Here is a 15,204-nt window from a genome sequence, read left to right as displayed (position 1 = left end):
GCGCTCCCTGAACCCGGCACTTCTCTTGAGTGCTGGGCTCTTTTGCCGGCACTCTGATCCCCAGGGCCCAGCTGGGCCCCGGGTCATGCTGCGCAAGTCCCCTCCCCTTTAAGAAGGGGAGGAAGGCCTGCAGTACCGTGGTGCGACGTGATATTGACTCGCAGTGCCCCAAGAGGGATGCGGGGTGCTTCCAGTAGTGCCCTCCTCCCTCTCGGGGCGCTACCTGCGAAAATCGGCCGCGGAGGCGCTAATTATTTCGTAGCGCCCCAGCGAAGTTAACGCCCCAAAGGGGGCTCGACTCAATTTTTCCCCCATACTCTCTCTTTGCCCCTCTTACTTTCTTTATCACTTCCCCTCTGAACTTTCTATATTCAGCCTGATTTTCACTTGTATTCTCAACCTGACATCTGCCATACATGCTCTTTTTATGCTTCATCTTACTCTCTATCTCTTTCATTATCTAGGGGGGCTCTGGCTTTGGTTGCCCTACCTTTCCCCCTTGTGGAAATGTACCTCGACTGTACCCAAACCATCTCCTCTTTAAAGGCAGCCCATTGTTCAATTACAGTTTTGCCTGCCAATTTTTGATTCCAATTTACCTGGGCCAGATCTGTTCTCACCCCACTGAAATGGTCCTCCTCCAATTAAGTATTTTTTACTCTAGATTGTTCCATGTCCTTTTCCATAGCTAATCTGAACCATATGACACTATGATCACTGCTCCCTAAATGTTCCCTTACTGACACTTGCTCCACTTGACCCACCTCATTCTCCAGAACCAGATCCAGCAATGCCTCCTTCCTCATTGGGCTGGAAACATACTGATCAAGAAAGTTTTCTATGTGTGGCATTAACAGCAAACATGGTAATGTGCTCATGTGAAATTCCTTGCCCTGTTATTTTAATAAAGGTGTTAACTCATTAATTTTAAGCAGCTAATACCTTTGTCATAATAGTGAACAGAGACATTTCATACAAACACTTTAACACCTTTCTTAATATCCAATAGCTGGTATACTGGAAGTGACACAGTGTGAATCCACTGCCAGACTGCCACCACGAGTGTGACTTGGAGACAGTGCCGTAAATGTGGCACACAAATGTTAAGATAAATGAAAAGAAAGGAGTAACTTTACAAACGTACACTCCTGGCACAGAGCTTTGCCCAATGAGAGTGCCTTTAAGGAATTCAGATATGGAGACCAGCTGACCCTGCATAATGTTTTAAATTTTAATGGATGGCCTGTCACATGAAGCCTGCTGACCTCTGCGCTTGAACTCCCAGAGGGAAAATCGTGCCGGGAGCAGCAATTTGTAAAATTTACCCTTAGGTTTCTTTCAAACACTTCTTTAACTTGATTTTTCAATTCTGGAATCATCCTCATAGATTTAGTTTAACTAATTTGAACAGCTTGCCTCTATGGCCAGGAATTTCACTGGAGCTGCTCCTGCTCTGCCACTATAACTTCACCAGGCCTTTTCACATGTGCAAATGAGGATTCTATCTCATCTCCGATGAAGTTATGGCAACGGAGCTGAAGCAGCTGCAAGGAAATTTCCTGCCTATTTTTCATATCATTGTTTTGAAAGCCTGAATTGTGTGTGTCTCGTTAACCTTCATTTTCCTGAAGGGAAAATTCCTCCCTTCAGGAAATCCCATTTTACATTCTCCTCAACATTTTCAATAAAATTATCAACAGGAGGGATTTCAGTTTAACTTCATCGCAAACCTATCATCTTTGTGCTGTCCTCTGCCCATTGGTGATGGGAGAAGTATATGGCTTCACCACAGCAGAGAGGAGAGACAAACAACAGGAGCACAGCTCCCAGCTGCACAAGAAAAGTGACTCATTACAACATCCCAGAAAAGATAGGCTAGCCCTATGCATCCATCTCTGGTTATTCCACTCTGCCAAATTGATCCTGAATCATGTAAAAGTACTGTATAAATAGGCACAATTACGCCATCACTGAATGTACTTCCATTTCATCAATATATAAACCGGCATATGATTTTTCCTTTTTTTAATGGCGATTTGTTTATTTGTAATGACCGGCCTCTTGAACTAAGGCTTCTTTTTGTCCTACAAATTACAGGTTTCCTGATTAACCCACTTATTTTTTTTAAGAAATCTCATGTACTTGCACTTTAACTACTTTCAGTGCCTTAGTTTCATCATAACACTTACTTTACAAATACTTAACTTGCCCATTTTTGAAAAGAACTATTTAAAAATTCCAGCATACTGATCCTGTAGTCTATGACTTATTTATAAGTTTCATCTTTTAAAGCCCTGAATATTCTTTAATTATCTATCTGCATTATCATAACCAAAAATATTCATATTACTTCCTTTAATGCTCATTGTAATTCACGTTAGAATTTCCTCATTTCTTTTCTAATTTCCATTTTTGCAATCTTCCACTGCCTTTTATGTTCAAGCCTATCTTCTTCCAGTCTTTGCTAAACCATTTCTGCAGCCTGGTGCAAACTGGGGTGGCGGGGGGTGGGGTGTCAGGTGGTAATACATTCCAGTCAGGTGATTCATGCCACGATCCTGACATGGTCACGCCCACCACCATTTTCACAGCGATGTTTTCAGGCAGGAGAGAGGCACCCATCCTAGGCAGGCGGAGACCTAATATATATGTGAAAGTCACTGCCTGGTTATGTCATTGGCAGCACAACACAATATTTACTCTAAATCACAGAAGCCCCACAAAGTGGCAAACTCGCCACTAAAAACTAGTGGTATTGGGGTCTGAGAAAGGCACTGAAGCTCAGTACATCACTGTATTTTTGCTCTGTGCATTGCAAGAGAGTTTCCAGCCTGCAGGTCACTTATTTCAAACTTTTGCTGCGCTATAACCCTCAGAAACCAGGGCTGAGCATTATATCATCATCCCCATTGACCTCAGCAGTCAACACAAGAGAGCTCGGGGGCTTGCCGCAGTGACTGGCTTCCCCCATGTCCAAGGCGTCATTGACTGTACACATTTTACCATCAAACCAGCCAGCAACATTTACAAATAGAAAGGGATACCACTCCATCAATGTGCTGCTAGTGGCTAATCATCGAAAAACGCTCATGCAAGTTTGTGCAAGGTACCACAGGGATCGGTCCTGGGACCCGAGCTATTCACAATATATATATAAATGATCTAGACGAGGGAACTAGATGTAATATCTCCAAGTTTGCATATGACACAAAGTTGGGTGGGCATGTGTGCTGTGAGGAGGATGCCGAGAAACTCCAGTAGGATTTGGACAGGTTGGGTGATTGGGCAGAAACATGGCAGATGCTGTATAATGTGGACACATGTGAGGATATGCACTTTGGTGGCAAAAACAGGAAGCAGATTATTATCTGAATGGCAATAGATTGGGTGAAGGGGAAGTGCAACGAGACCTGGGTGTCTTTGTGCACCAGTCGCTGAAGGTAAGCATGCAGGTGCAGCAGGTGGTTAAGAAGGCAAATGGTATGTTGGCCTTCGTAGCGAGAGGGTTCGAGTACAGGAACAAGGATGTCTTGCTGCAGTTGTACAGGGCCTTGGTGAGACCACACCTTGAGTATTGTGTGCAGTTTTGGTCGCCTTATCTGAGGAAGAATGTTCTTGCCATGGAGGGAGTGCAGCGAAGATTCACCAGACTGATACCTGGGATGGCAGGAATGACGTATGAGGAGAGATTGGGTTGATTGGGCTTATACTCGCTGGAGTTTAGAAGAATGAGAGGGGATCTCATTGAAACTTATAAAATTCTAACAGGACTGGACAGACTAGATGCAGGAAGGATGTTCCCGATGGCCGGGGAGTCCAGAACCAGGGGTCACAGTCTAAGGATAAGGGGTAAGACATTTAGGACAGAGATGAGGAGGAATTTCTTCACCCAGAGAGTGGTGAGCCTGTGGAATTCTCTACCACAGAAGGCAGTGGAGGCCACTTCATTAAATATATTCAAGAAGGAGTTAGATATATTTCTTAAGGCTAAAGGGATCAAGGGATATGGGCAGAAAGCAGGGACAGGGTACTGAATTTGAATGATCAGCCATGATCTCATTGAATGGTGGAGCAGGCTCAAAGGGCCAAATGGCCTACTCCTGCTCCTATCTTCTATGTAACCAGGCAGCTGTCATGGTGATTTATCCTGAGACACTCCACCATCCCCCCAATATTTAAACCTTGCAGCAGCATGGCAGGAAGGCTGCCAGGAGACAAGGGATCCCTACATCGGAATGGGTAGGCCCGAGGCCCACCCAATAGTGTGCCTTGGACCTCATTTATAGGAGGCTGGTGTTAGATCCGTACTGTAAGATCTGTGTGTTAATGGAGACACGGAATGCAGGAGTTGATTTAACAAGTGTTTACTGAACAAAGTCTGGAGGTGAACTAACAACACAAGACGCTACACAGGCTTATATACCCGAGTGGTCACTACTGGCACTACAGTATACAGGGGCTTCAAAAACATAGTTCCTCTTAAAGGTACATACACTACAATTCCTCCCCTTTCAGATAAATAGTACATAACATTTTAAGTAATCATTAAATAACATTTTTAGAAGAACAATAATATACACATTTGCTGAAGTTAATCAATTACAAATTCAGTCTCTCTGGAGGTTTCCTGACTCTGTCCGGATAACGCCTCGGTGGTGTAGTAGGTTCTTTTGGCAAGGTCGATTCGGCTTCAATGCCAGTGTCGGGTTCATCTGGTTCCAGTATCACCGGATCGGAGGTAGATACTATGGGTATCTCTGCTTCATCACTAGGCGTATAGAGTTGTGGTGTAGGTTGTCCTTTTTTGGATGACTCTATGATCTGGTCAGCATGGCGCCTTATTATGCTTTCTCCAATGTCCACAGTATACATCAGCGGTCCTAGTCATGTGCAAATAGTTCCAGGCTGCCATTTCTCGGTACGGTAGTCCTGGGCCAAAACTGGTTGACCTATCTGGAAGGTTCTAGTTCGCCTTTCATTCATGCTTTGAAATTGCCGGTTCTCTACGTCCCTTCTGATGTTTGGCTTGACCAAATCCAGCCGGCATCTTAGTCTTCTATTGAAAAACATCATGGCGGGGGTTTGGTTTGTAACCACATGTGTTGCATTCCTGTACGCAAACAAGAAGTTATCTACCTTATGTTGTAGATTTATGTCTTCATTACCCATGGCCTTTATGGCCTTCTTGAAGGTCTGGACAAACCTTTCAGCCAATCCATTGGTGGCGGGATGGTATGGGGCAGACGTGTAGTGCTTAACCCCATTGTTTTTTAAGAACTTCCTGAATTCTTCGGATACAAATTGCGGTCCATTATCAGAACAGATCTGTTCAGGCAGCCCATTCCTGGCGAATATGGTCCTTAATACTGTGATGGATTTTTCCGTGGTGGTGGAGGACATCTATATTACCTCCGGCCACTTGGAGTGTGCATCCACCGCGATTAAGAACATTGAGTCCATAAATGGACAAGCAAAGTCGATATGTACCCTTTGCCATGGAGATGAGGGCCACTCCCATGGATGTAGAGGGGCTTGTGGTGGGGCGTTTTGGACCTTCTGGCATCCTAGAGAGCTCTTGGTCATTTCTTCGATGTCTCCATCGATACCTGGCCACCACACAAATGCTCTGGCTAAGTTCTTCATTTTCACTCCACCCAGATGCCCCTCGTGAAGCTCCTTTAGCACTCTATCCTTGAGTTTGGGTGGAATCACCACTCTGGATCCACACATCAAGGTTCCTCGGCACACTGACAGCTGTTCTCTTCTTTGCGAGAATGTTGGCAACAGTGGTTCGCCATGTGCTGGCCATCCCTTCACCGTTAAATCGTAGACTCGTGAGAGAGTCGGGTCATTTCGCATTTCCTTTTCAATGGTAGAATTTGTCACCGGTAGACATTCCACTATGGTCGAGTGGAATATCTCCACTGGGTCCACTGTAGGTGCCTCTTCCACCGTTGGCAACGGTAGGCGCAATAACCCGTCAGCATTTCCATGCTGTTTTGTTCCTTTGTACTCTATGTCATATTGGTGTGCTCCGAGGAAAAGGGACCACCTCTGTAGCCTTTGCGCTGTCATATTGGGAACGCCCTTTTTAGGGTTGAATATGGAGACGAGGGGTTGATGGTCAGTCAGCAAGGTAAATTTTTGTCCATGTAGGTAATGGTTGAATTTCTTCACCCCCCACACCAGGCTGAGTGCCTCCCTGTCAATCTGGGCATAGTTACGCTCAGCTGAGTTTAATGAGCGTGACGCAAAAGCTATCGGCCGCTCCGAGCCATCAGGGAATCTATGCGATAATACCGCTCCCACGCCGTAAGGGGATGCATCGCACGCCAGTCTGATTGGCATTGATGGGTTGTAATGAGCCAACACTTCCCTGGACGTGATCAAGCCTTTGCATTTATGGAAGGCATGTTTACAGTCTTCGCTCCATTTCCAAACTACTCCCGTTTGTAGCAGTGCGTTAAGCGGGTGCAGAACCGTCGACAAGTTTGGTAAAAATTTATGATAGTAATTTACTAATCCCAGGAATGACCTTAATTGTGAGACATTTTCAGGCGCTGGGGCCTTTACGACCGTTTCAATTTTTTCAGGTGACTTATGCAACCCTTCTTCGTTAATGACATGGCCACAATATAATATTTGTTTCTGGAAAAAATTCGCACTTGGGGCGATTTTCTCTCAGCCTCGTGAGCACCTGCTCCAAGTTGGCAAGGTGCTCGTTGTCGTTTTCTCCTGTTACAAGGATGTCGTCTAGGTAGCATTGAGTCCCCGGAATCCCTTGCAGGACTTGCTCCATAGCTCTTTGCCAGATAGCCGGAGCTGATGCCACTCCGAAAACCAGTCAATTGTACTGGTACAGGCCTTTGTGTGTGCTTATTGTGAGATACTTTTTAGAGGCCTCCTCAACCTCCATCTGTAGATATGCCTGTGCTAAGTCAATTTTGGTGAAACGTTTCCCTCCGGATAGTGAGGCGAAAATATCTTCTCTCCTCGGAAGAGGATACTGTACCGTGTGAAGAACTGGGTTTACAGTCACCTTGAAGTCCCCACAGATGCGAACTTTTCTCTGTTCTTCATATTTATCATTATTCAACGTTTTCTTCATGACCGGGACGATGGGTGTTGCCCACTCGCTCCAATCTACCTTGGATAACACGCCTGCTTTTTCCAAATTTTCCAGCTCTGCCTTGACGGCTGGATGAATTGCGTATGGCACCGGCTTTGCCTTAAAAAACTTGGGAATTGTCGCATCTTCCACTTTTATTGAGGTGGTGGCGCCTTTCAGGGTTCCTAGTTCCTGTTGAAACACTTCTTTGGCGTTAGCCAAGATTTCTTTTAATCGTCCAGGTATGACGTCATCATCGTTTTTTTTCTTACTGGTCACCGTCAGTGCCTGAATGGAGTGCCAGTCTAAACTTATCTTTCTGATCCATTCACACCCCAACAATGGTGGACTACCATCTTGTAGAACGTATAAATACAACTTCTGTATTTCCTTGCCGTTGTATACAACAGGCACCCTTATTTTCCCTCTGGGGTATACTTTCTGCCCCGTATATGTCTTCAAGACAATGGATGTGTCTTTCAAAGGTATATGCGGAAATAGCCGCTCGTAATCCCGTCGACTCATGATGGTCAGAGCTGATCCTGTATCTAGCTCCATTTTGACTGGGGACCCCGCTATCATGAGGGTAACCCAAATGGTCTGGTAATCTTCTTTGGCAATTACATTATGTAAGTTGAGACAGCTTAGTCTCTTGTTTCCGGAGTCGCTATCGCTCTTCTGGTCTTCGGAGCTACTGTCCGTCATCATTTGTACCTTTCTGTACTTTTCCTTATTGACCTTTTTACTGTCAGCGGATTTCTTTCCAGATCTGCATACACGTGCAATGTGTCCCATCTTTCCGCATTGCCTGCATGCTTTGTCCTTGAACCAGCAGTCCTTCTGGTCATGGGTGGATCTGCCGCAGCGATAACATCTCTCGAAATCCTGTGTAATTTCATGGGTGCCGAAGTCCTGTGGCTTTTGCTCTATCTCTGCAGCTCCTCTTGCTGCTGCTTTGTATGATACAGCCACACTGAAAGCCTTGTCCAGTGTCAAATCTTTCTCAGAAAGTTGTCTTTTCTGTGTTCCTTCGCTTAGGAGACCGCAGATGAATTTGTCTCGTAGAGAGTCTGCCAGTCCTGCCCCGAATTGGCAGTGCTTTGACAGCTTTCGTTATTCGGTGAGGTAATCAGCGTTACTTTCATTCTTGTGCTAATTCCTCCTGAAGAATTTGAATTGTTCCACTATCAGCAGCGGTGTTGGGTTTAAGTGCTCCTGTAAGGTATCAACAATCTCATTAATATTCTTGTCCATCGGGTTGGCTGGAGTGATCAAGTTTCGTAACAGCCCGTATGTCCTTGCGCCCATCAGATTTAGAAGTACTGATGCCTTTTTATCATCTGCTACCTCATTCGCCTTGCAATATACCTCCACTCTTTCCACGTATGTGGTCCAATCTTCTATATCACTATCGAAAGCAGTAATATTGCCAGTCTTCGGCATCTTGAAAATCTAAAATGGCGCTTCCACGCTTTTCTTTCTTCCCTGCCGAGTTAAGATGGCACCTCCCGTGCTTTCCCACCGCTGCCGCTGCTGCCAACGCTGTTCTCCACGGTTCCCATTGCGACCTGCAGCTTTTCGCGGTATTTCTATTTTTTCTTATATATCGCTTCAATATTCGCTCCGTAATTGAAGAACCGTTCCCGTCGTGGAGTGGACCCTCTGGGACTTTCCCCTCCCTCTGCTCGGTCTGAACACCGGCCGCGCCCTGAGTGCTCCACCCTCTCTCTCTTTGCTTCTGCTTCCCGACTCGCTGCCGGGCCCCGTTGCAGAGCCACCCGATCGAGCTGTAGCCCACCGCAGCCCAGGAAGGATCAGTGCACTACCTGCCACCAGCCCATTTAGCTGAGGAAACCACAGACTGGAGACCAAGCCTGGCCCTCGTTTTCGAGTTTCTTCGAGTTATTTATTTATTTATTTTTCTTGCTTCTGGCTTCAACCTTCGTCTGAGGAATCGATCCCCTTGAGGTGCTGCCGAATTGCAGGTAAGTTCGTTTCTAACTCATCGCCACTGTTAGATCCGTGTGTTAATGGAGACACGGAATGCAGGAGTTGATTTAACAAGTGTTTACTGAACAAAGTCTGGAGGTGAACAAACAACACAAGACGCTACACGGGCTTATATACCCGAGTGGTCACTACTGGTACTACAGTATACAGGGGCTTCAAAAACATAGTTCCTCTTAAAGGTACATACACTACAATTGGCAAGCTACAGATGCCTGGTGGGCATCCCCAGGCAGCTCGCCGGTGAAGAAGATTTCAATTTCAGGCCACTGTGCCGCTGGCAATGAGAGGGAGAAGTGAAAAGAGTGGGGGGGAGCGGTGACTGGCAGATGTGAGTTGTGATCATGACAGGCAGCGAGACAATTGAGAGAGGGGTAGTGTATGTACCTTTAAGAGAGAACTACTTTTACAGCTCCTGTACACTGTATTACCGGCAGTGACCACACCTGTATATAAACCCTGTGTAGGGATCTGTACTGTTAGTCTTTAGACTACCCTCATCCAGTAAACACCTGTTGATTGTTAATCTGCAGTCTCCGTCTATTTATTGAAGAACACCATACCTTAAGATTCATGGATTTAACAGTGGCGACGAGGTCAATTCGAATCTACCTGCAACTCTGCATTTCCTCCCAAGGATTCACTCCTGGAGGACAGTGGAAGAAAGTCGAGGCCAGAAGCACGGGCGTCGACCACGAGCAACCGCCCAGTCATCTAGCAGAGAGGGAGCATCGCAGGGGAGGCTGTTGAGAGCTGGGCTTGGTTCTCCAGCCACGACGATCCAGCAACAGGCTGGCAACAGGTACAGCGCAGACCCTTCCCGGACAGCGGCGGCTGGAGCCGACCGATGGCACAGAAAAGGCCGAGCAGCGTCGGCGGGGTAAGAGAGAGGGTAAAGCACACAGGGCGCAGCCGGGGGTTGAACCGAGTGGTCTCGACGGAAAACAAAAAGAGAGAGAGGGTAAAGCACAGCCGGGATTCAGGACCGAGCGGTGGCAACGAGAGAGGCGCACAGGAGAACGCGCAGAGCGCAGCCAGGGCTCAAGGGCTGAGCAGCATCCGCGGGGGAAGAAAGGAAGCACGGGAGACGCCATTTGAGCTGTGGAGAAGAAGGGAGAGCGCGGGAGATGCCATTTCTGAAGCTGCAGCGGAGAAGAAGGGCGAGCGCGGGAAGAAAAGGAAGCGCGGGAGACGCCATTTTGAGCCAGCGGAGAAGAAGGGAGAGCGCGGGAGACGCCACTTTAGCCAGTCTAACCACACCCAGGGATGCCGAAGAGTGGCAGTGTCACAGCGTTCGACAATGAAGTCGAAGATTGGGCGACATATGTGGAACACATTGAGGTGTACTGCAAGGCGAATGAAGTGCCAGATGCCAGGAAAGCACTAGTTTTGTTGAATTCCATGGGTGCAAAAACATATGGCTTACTGCGAAACCTAGTAACCCCAGAGAAGCCAGTGGATAAGGATTTCAAAAGCATAGTGGAAATCCTACAGGACCACTTAAACCCCACACCGCTGCTGATAGCAGAAAGATTTAAGTTTCACAAAAGGAACCAGCATAAAGACGAAAGTAATGCTGAGTATTTAACGGAACTGCGCAAGCTATCGAAACACTGCCAGTTTGGAATGGGACTAGCAGATACGTTAAGGGACAGGTTTGTGTGTGGGCTTCAAAGTGAAGGAACCCAGAAACGGCTTCTATCAGAAAAGGATCTTACGCTGGACAAGGCTTTCAGCCTGGCAGTATCACATGAAGCAGCCGCACGGGGTGCTGCAGAGATACAACGGAGACCGCAAGAATATGGCACCAATGAAATGTCATATGGAGCAGTGAAGTGTTAGCGCTGCGGCAGAACAAAACATGACCAGAAGGATTGTTGGTTCAAGGACCAAGTGTGCAGACAGTGTGGAAAAGCAGGACACATAGCAAGAGTCTGCAGGTCGGGGAAGAAAACCAGCAGCAAGAAATCTCCACAGGAGAAGTACAAGAAGGTACATAAGGTGATGGAGAGTAGTTCAGACGAACAGAAAAGTGACACAGACTCCGGAAGCAAGGAGCTGGGTTGTCTGAAACTACATAATGTAATCAAAATGGAGGATCACCAAACAATCTGGGTCACGCTCAAGATAGACGGAGTCCAAGTGAAAATGGAATTGGACACAGGATCAGCCCTAACAGTCATAAACTGAAGGGACTACAAGCGGCTATTCTCACATATACCCTTGAGAGATACAAAGATTGTCTTGAAGACATACACGGGGCAAAAAGTCTACCCCAAAGGAAAAATAAGGGTGAACGTGATATACAACGGCCAGGAAACACCAAAAATGGACCTATATGTATTGCCAGATGGAGGACCACCACTACTAGGATGTGAATGGATCCGGAAGTTACAGTTAGATTGGCATTCCATACAGGCACTGACGGTAGAGGCCAAAAAGGATGACGACGTCACACCTGGACGACTGTCAAAAATGTTAAATGATGCACAAGAAGTGTTCCAGGAGGGACTTGGAACACTAAAAGGCATAACAGCAACGATTAAAATAGAGGAAAATGCAAGCCCAAAGTTTTTTAAGGCCAGACCAGTGCCTTATGCGATCCGCCCAGCCGTCGAAGCAGAGCTGGAAGGTTTGGAGTGTTCAGGAGTACTGTCCAAAGTGGACTGGAGTGAGTGGGCTACACCCATCGTTCCTGTAATGAAGAGGTCGTTGATTAATACGCCTGGGGAACCAAAGAAGGTTCGCATCTGTGGGGATTTTAAGGTGACAGTGAACCCAGTCCTTCACACGGTACAATATCCGCTTCTGCGGATTGAAGATATTTTCGCCTCGCTATCTGGAGGAAAATGCTTCACTAAGATTGATCTCGCCCAGGCGTACCTGCAAATGGAGGTAGAAGAAGCCTCGAAACAATACCTCACGATCAACGCTCACAAAGGTCTCTACCAATACAACCGGCTGGTGTTCGGGGTAGCATCAGCTCCAGCTATTTGGCAAAGGGCAATGGATCAAGTCCTGCAAGGGATTCCAGGGACCCAGTGTTACTTGGACGACATCCTGGTCACGGGCGAAAATGACAGTGATCACCTCACCAAACTGGAGCAGGTGCTCACTAGATTGAAGGAATATGGGCTACGAGCTAATCGCCACAAATGCGAGTTTTTCCAGAAGCAGATCTCGTATTGTGGCCACGTTATTGATGAAGAGGGGTTACATAAGTCCCCTGAAAAGATTGAGGCAGTAGTCAAGGCTCCAGCACCGGAAAATGTGTCACAACTGAGGTCGTTCCTCGGGCTGGTGAACTACTACCATAAGTTCTTACCAAATTTGTCTACAGTATTACACCCACTGAACACCCTACTGCAAACGAGGGTACCATGGAAGTGGAATGACAAATGTAAACGAGCTTTCCAGAAGTGCAAAGAATTGATCACATCAAAAGAGATGTTGGCTCATTTCAACCCAGCACGGCCAATTCGGTTGGCGTGTGATGCATCACCCTATGGTATTGGAGTGGTGCTGTCGCACAAATTTCCAGACGGGTTGGAGAGGCCAGTAGCCTTTGCGTCTCGGTCACTAACCTCAGCCGAGCACAACTACGCCCAGATTGACAGGGACGCCCTCAGCCTAGTATGGGGAGTGAAAAAGTTCAACCACTATCTGCACGGGCAGAAGTTCACCTTGCTGACTGACCACCAACCACTTGTCTCCATCTTTAATCCAAAGAAGGGTGTTCCGGTGATGACTGCGCAACGGCTACAAAGATGGTCCCTTTTTCTAGGGGCGAACCAATATGAAATAGAGTATAAGGGCACGAAACAGCATGGAAACGCTGATGGGCTATCACGCCTGCCACTGCCTACTGTGGAGGAAGTACCAGCAGTGGACCCTGTCGAAATATTTTATTCAACCATAATTGAACGCTTGCCAGTAACTAACGCGGATATAGAGAAGGAGACCCGAAATGACCCGACACTGTCTCGGGTATATGATTTGACGGTGAAGGGATGGCCAACACATGGCAACTCACTGTTGCCAGCATTCTCATCCAGAAGAGAACAGCTGTCAGTATGCCAGGGGACAGTGATGTGTGGATCCCGAGTGGTAATTCCACCCAAGTTAAGGGAGAGAGTGCTCAATGAGCTTCACGAAGGCCATCTGGGAGGGGTGAAAATGAAAAGCCTTGCTTGGGCTTATGTGTGGTGGCCGGGGATCGATCAACAAATCGAGGACCTAACAAAGAGTTGCTCAGGATGCCAGAAGGTCCAAAATGCACCACCACATGCCCCTCTACACCCATGGGAGTGGCCCTCCTCTCCATGGCAATGGGTGCATATTGATTTTGCTGGTCCATTCATGGACTCAATGCTCTTAATAGCAGTGGATGCGCACTCGAAATGGCCTGAGGTGATCAAAATGTCCTCCACCACTACGGAGAAAACGATTGCAGTCCTACGGACCATATTTGCCAGGAACGGCTTGCCATAGCAGATTTGCTCTGATAACGGACCACAGTTTGTGTCCGAAGAGTTTTGGAAATTTATGAGAAGGAATGGGGTAAAGCATTACACATCCGCCCCGTATCATCCAGCCACAAATGGATTGGCTGAGAGGTTCGTACAAACCTTTAAAAAGGCAGTAAGGGCCATGTGCGATGACGACATTCCACTGCAGCATAAGGTGGACAATTTCCTGTTAGCCTACAGAAATGCGACACATGCAGTTACCAACCAGACCCCATCCATGATGTTCTTTAACCGAAGGTTGAGATCTCGTCTGGATTTGCTCAGACCAAATGTGCGAAGAAATGTTGAGAATAAGCAATTCCAGCACATCAATGAGAAGCCGACAAGGAGCTTCAATGTAGGACAACCAGTCTTGGCCCACGACTACCGAACAGAGAAATGGCAACCAGGAACGATATGCACATGGCAGGGGCCACTAATGTACACAGTGGATGTTGGAGAGAACATTGTGAGACGCCATGTCGACCAGATCCTAGCATCACAGGAACGAGTCAACTCCATGTCTCGCGTACCTGGTGATGAACCCGACATACCGGTAGCATCTACCCCAGAAACAGTTGCATCGGAAGCTGATGAACTAACCGACGACAGGGTGCCAGAATCGCCTCCGCACCAAGAACAAAACACACAGGAAAGGTGCTATCCAGAAAGGATCAGGAAGCCGCCCCAAAGACAGAATCTATAAATGGACTATTTCAGTTAATGTGCATGTTAAAAGTGTTAATTGTTATTTGAAGGTTATGGTACTGTTAATCTAAAAGGGGAGGAATTGTAGTGTATGTACCTTTAAGAGAGAACTACTTTTACAGCTCCTGTATACTGTAGTACCAGCAGTGACCACACCTGTATATAAACCCTGTGTAGGGATCTGTACTGTTAGTCTTTAGACTACCCTCATCCAGTAAACACCTGTTGATTGTTCCTCTGCAGTCTCCGTCTATTTATTGAAGAACACAATACCTTAAGATTCACGGATTTAACAAGAGGGGCAAGTAGTGGCCGGCAGCGGCCTGTAGTTTTAATGTGGGGTCAGGTGGAGCACTTCGGCACTTCCAAGCTCCACATTCAGGTATGTGTTTTTTTTTTTAAACGTGCCTTTTCGGTGGCGGACTACTGCGGTCCCTTCACGGGCCACTGCTTCGGCTGCATGTAGACCATGTTTTCCTGAATGCAGCCGGCTCAGTACCGCTGCATTCAGGGCAGCCCAATTTTACAAAGGGGCCCTCAAAAAGCTGTTATGCCCCCTATTTTCATATGCAAAGGCTTAATTCCTGTTTCAGGCATGGGCCCTGGATGCCTCTTTTTCTGCCTTCACCAATACGGCAGATAGCGCACTTCTGGCGTATAATGAGCGTGCGCTCCCCGCCTGCCACATTGGACGCTTTGCTGCCTATATTGCACCTGAACAACAGGCGTGGCACCATCGAATTTCTATGTATCAATTTCCAGATATCTAAATATCACAGCGCTACACCACTGTGGATTTTTCCAATTCTCATCAATTATTAAGGAAATTAAGGTTTTTGTTGCTGATTTGAAAAATAGATTTATACCAGAATA

The sequence above is a fragment of the Somniosus microcephalus genome, chromosome 9, assembly GCF_052327205.1.
Source record: "Somniosus microcephalus isolate GS21.2 chromosome 9, FLI_Smic_1.0, whole genome shotgun sequence".
In the NCBI taxonomy this organism is placed as follows: domain Eukaryota; kingdom Metazoa; phylum Chordata; class Chondrichthyes; order Squaliformes; family Somniosidae; genus Somniosus; species Somniosus microcephalus.
The sequence above is the reverse complement of the archived record's forward strand: the minus strand, read 5'-3'. Positions refer to the sequence as shown.